The sequence below is a fragment of the Echinops telfairi genome, unplaced genomic scaffold (genome assembly GCF_000313985.2).
Source record: "Echinops telfairi isolate 266 unplaced genomic scaffold, ASM31398v2 ScPeMD7_18;HRSCAF=68, whole genome shotgun sequence".
Taxonomy (NCBI): Eukaryota; Metazoa; Chordata; class Mammalia; order Afrosoricida; family Tenrecidae; genus Echinops; species Echinops telfairi.
The window spans coordinates 38,564,692-38,569,899 of NW_022103915.1; positions in this window are offsets into that span (position 1 = coordinate 38,564,692).

Below are 5,208 nucleotides of genomic sequence, written 5' to 3' on the forward strand. Positions count from 1 at the left end.
AAGGAGATTCGGAAGTTTGCCATGAAGGAGATGGGGACACCCGATGTACGAATCGACACGAGGCTCAACAAAGCTGTGTGGGCCAAAGGAATCAGGAATGTTCCATATCGCATCCGAGTGCGGTTGTCCAGGAAACGTAATGAGGATGAAGATTACCTGAACAAGCCCTACACATTGGTTACCTACGTGCCTGTCACCACTTTCAAAAACCTACAGACAGTCAACGTGGATGAAAACTAGTGGCTGGTTATCTAAAAAAAAAAAAAAGTTCATGGAACATCTGAAGGGAAAGATCGTGGAACTTTTCCATGAACCTTTGGAAAGTCAACGTTATAGGATCATATTAGATGTGATCAAATTGACAGAGCTTGAAATATTAGTGCGGAACTTTAGGGGGCAGTGAATGTATGTCATTCGGGAGGATTTGTGTCAGTGGATGGTGCCTGTGGAGGCTGTTGATAGGTGTATGTTTCACTGTGTATATGCTCAGTAGCAACAAATTTAACTTTGTAAAAAAAAGAATATGTTCTAAGTAGAATACCAGCAAATCTGCCTTAACACTTATGATAAAAGCCATCTTTTATCATCGAAGTAAGAACTCTGTCTTCTAAAGGACAGTGTCTCCCTCTTCTGAACACTTCTAATCTTTATTAGCTAACCTTTCTTTTTGTTAGGCTGAAATCTACTTTTCTGTCACTTCTGCCTCTTGGCTCTACTTTCCCTAAAAGACATGCTTACTGTACATACTAAAATCTCCCTCTCCCTCAAAGCACTTCTGATACACCAAGTTAGCACATCTTTTCTCTTTTCTTGTCATCATGTTTTCCCAGCTTCAGTCCCAATATCCGGTCCATACACACACACACACACACACACACACACACACCAGCTTTCCTCTTGACCTCAATGGGGGAACTGTGGTGCCCTCAATGAAGCAAATCACTCTTCCAAGTGGTTGAGATCCTTTGGAACCTTACCCTTCTCAGATTTTTTTTAAAAATCATTCTCATATCTGATCAGCATTCCTTGGAAGTCTTCATCCCAGTTGTTTATAAAACAGGGCCAAGGATGGAACTCTGCAGGACGTCCCTGCAGGCTCTCATCCTCCTGCCATCAGAGATTTATCAGGAGACTTTGAGAACAGACAGACAACCAGCCCCAAATCAACCTAATGGAAGTCTTTGGGTCTTTTACCTTCACAGAGATACCATAAGAATTTGTGAAATGCTCAACCGAGATCCAGATAAACAGTCTCCAGGACTCCCTAAAAATGGTATCCCATACCCCAAAAGGAAAAAGTTAGCACGGTGTGACTTATTTCCTCCCTAAGTTTCTAGATGTATAAAATACACAGTAATTCAAGGAGCTTCCTCTAGCTCAGGGTCTTTCAGGCTCAGCATACAGGCACTGAAGGCTGGGTAATCCTTTGTTGTGGGAAGCCATCCTGTGCAGGGGAGCATGCAGAGGGAGCAGCATTCCAGACGCCACCCACTAGATAGCAGTAGCACTCACAGCCCCTTCCCAACTCCCCCTCCCACCGGGGGTGTGATCACATATGTCTCTACAAAGCTTCCATGGAAGGGCAAAATCGCCTCCAGTTAAGAACCACTGCTATCTACTGTTCAATGAATTGGCCTCTGGAAACAATCTGTCCACCCTGCCTTCTGCTCGCCAGCCCCAAGTCACGTAGGCCCCCAGCTTATGAAGTATATGTGATTTACATCAAACTGCACTGAATTATCATTCTTTTAAAAAAATCATCTGCCTTTTTAATATATGTATTTATGTAATGTTTCCAATCCCAAAAGACAAATAAGATTCAAAAGTAGATACGGGTAATAAAAGACAATTATAATGAACTTTTTTTTAGATGAGGTAGTCCACCTAGACCTGACTTAGGAGAGCATCCTGGGAACTGAACATCAGAGACAACTCAGGACTGCAAAGCATCCCTATCCAAACAAATCTTCCAGGTCCCTAGTGCTGCTTCCCCAGCTTCCGGGATTCCCTGTCACAGGAACCCACCCTGGAAAAACGCTGCTCACTGTCAGTGTCAGAGAGCAGGGACTGACTGGGTCTAAAATATGAGGACTCTCCTCTGTAAGCGCTCTATGGATGTCAGTTATCACTATTACCTAAAGCTATATTTATTTTAAAGGAAGTCAAAAAAAGCCACAAAACAACCTGTACAAATAAGGGATCTATTCTCTAGTACGTTGAGCCATTTTCATAATCTCCAAGATGCACCAAGTACTGGCCTCATTTGGGAAGAAAAAGAAAAAGAAGGAGGAGGAGGAGGAGGATAGCTGGAAGAGTGGAAAATATAAAAGCTGGGGGTGGGGGCGGCAAGGTGACAGGATGACTTGGAGCTTTGCGTTTCAGTAGTTCTGGAATCTGGATCCATGAAAAGCTACCTGTATTTAAATTCTCTCATTTGTAATAAAAGTGAGTTAACTACTAAAGAGTTTTTCCCCAAGGTTTAAAATGTGGGTCACTCATACGCACTGTCGTGGAGTCAGTTCTGACTCCTAGCGAGCCTGTAGGACAAACTAAAACTGCCTGCAAATCATAGTGCGGAGTGGCTAGTGGCTTCAAGCTCCTGACCTTGTGGATTGCAGCTCAAGGCATACCCACTGTACCACCAGGGCTCCTTAAACTCACTGCCACCAGTCCATTTGGCCCATACTGACACTACAAGACAGGGTAGAACTGCCCCTGTGGGTTTCCGAGCCTGTCACTCTTGGCTGGAATGGAAAGCCTCATTGTTGTTGTTGTTGTTGTTGTTTTCAGCCCAACACATAACCACTACACCACCAGGGCCCCTCAAAGCCACTGCCATGAAGTTGATGTCTACTCATAATCAGTAAATATTTACAGGAGCAGACAGCCCCATCTTTTCCCCTCAGAACAGCTCAGGGTGGGTGGTGGGTGGGTGGGGGTGTTGAACTTCTGACCTTGTAGTTAGCAGTCCAAAGCCTAACTTAAGGCACCACCAGGACTCCTTTTAGGATATTGTAGGGGTTATGAAAATATAATCTTCACCATAAAATAGAAAGAAATCGCTAATTTGTGGTTTAAACCACATCAGAATAATCAGTCATCCTTCTCACCAGGCAGCTCACCTACTGAGTCATCCTGGCAAATTTGTAACTAAAATATTATGGGTGAGTAAGTGAGGGCTGAGCTGTAAAGTCTCGAGCCTGGTGGAGTATAACCATAGTAAATACTTTTCCTCCTTCCTCTTCTTGGCCTCTAATTAACTCATCATCTGCCAATATCTCCTAATACACGTCTATGTGACTAAACGCCATGCTCCTTCATTGCATTAAAGATTTTAGGAACACATTAATATTGCATCTGAGCCCTTTGCAAAAGGCCTGAAATCCCATTGTCTAGGAGTAGACCGTTCACAAATGACCCAAGAGCTGACAAACAGTGGGATGAATCAAGAACATCTTATACCAAGAAAGCAAAAGGACATTAAGAAGACAAGAAAGAGAATACCAAAGTGGAGGTCAGAACAGAGTCTGAAACGTGCTCTTGAATGTAGAGCAGCTAAAGCAAATGGAAGAAATGATGAAGTCAAAGAGCTGTGTAGAACATTTCAAAGGGCAGCTGAAGAAGACCAGGTATTATAATGAACCATGCAAAGGCTTGGAGTTAGGCCAAAAAGGTAGACCAATCTCAAGATGAAAGAAATGAAGAAAAATCCAAATCTCAAGTTGAAATATTGAAGGAGTCCACGCAAAAAATATTGAATGGTACAGGAAGCATCAAGAAGATGGAAGGAATACACAGAGTCACTATACCAAAAAGAATGGGTTGGCTTTCAACCGTTTCAAGAGGTAGTAGGTGATCAAGAACCAATGGTGTTGAGGAAGTCCAAGCTGCACTGAGAGTGTGAATTCACCAGGGCTCCTTGGGAGAAAGATGTGAGTCTGTTTCTGTAAAGCATTACAGCCTTGAAAACCCTGTGAGGCAATTCTACTCTGCCTGTCCTATAGATTCGCTGAGTTGGAATCTACTTGACGCCACGGATAACTTTGTGCCTGCTCCTAGCTACGCTGAGGATGTGGAGACAACAAAACACGGTGGGTGAGAAATGTTACTTTGGCGAGAAGAGATAGGTAAATTTGGGGCTTGGAACGTTTTTCTAATGAAGGAAAGACCAAGACTGAATGCCGAGAGAGGAAATGGAGTTTGTTCCCCTTCAAAGGGACGCTATGCTATAAAGGAAACCTGGTGGCTTAGCGTGGTACTTACACGTTGGGTTGCTAACGCTAAGGTCAGCAGTTTGCTCTGCTGGAGAAAGAGGGTACTTTCTACTCCTGAAGGAGTTACAGGAACAGCTCTACCCTGCCCTATCGGGGCACTCTGAGGCAGTGAGTGAGGTGAGGTGCGATAAAACTCCGTGTATCTTCTTCTTACCAAAGAGGAGTCCTGGTATCGTAGATTACACCTTTCATTTTAACCATATCCTCAAACTTTTATGATTTTTCTTGCTGGTATTTTTTTTTTTTGCATTTCCATCATCTTTGTGTCATTGCCTTCCTAACCTCATTTTTAATCTTGACAAGTTCAGCTTCCATTTGAGTTCTTGCTAACCATTAACCGGTGTGTTATTCTGGTTTGACTAGAGAAACAAATCCAGAGACACTCATATGTGTGTATGAGAGAGTTTTATATAAAAGACTAATTGTATATTGAGAACATCCCAGCCCAGTCCAGATCAAGTCCATAAGTCCAATATTAGCCCATACATCCAATACTAGTCCATAAATTCCTCTTTAGACTCACACAGCCATGCAATGACACCGAATGCAAGATCACAGGCCAGTGGGTGGAAAGTCTTGTGGATCCAGTTGTGATGGAAGCATCTCCAGCTCCAGGGTTCTGGCTCCATCAGCGTGTCTCCATGTAGCTTGTCAACTGGAATGTCTCGCAAGGAGACGAGCAGAGAGTATCTGTGTGGATCTGGCTTCTAGTCGGCTATTTATCTCTGTAGAGCATCCAAATGAGGTCATTAGCTGCAACCTGATTGACAGGCTAGACTCCACCCTTTTCAAGTTGACAGGAGATTTTTTTTTTTAATTAATCAATTTATTGGGGCTCATACAATTTATCACAATACATAGATCAATTGTGTAAAGCACATCTATACATTTGTTGCCCTCATCATTCCCAAAATTCTCTTGCCTCCTGGGTTCC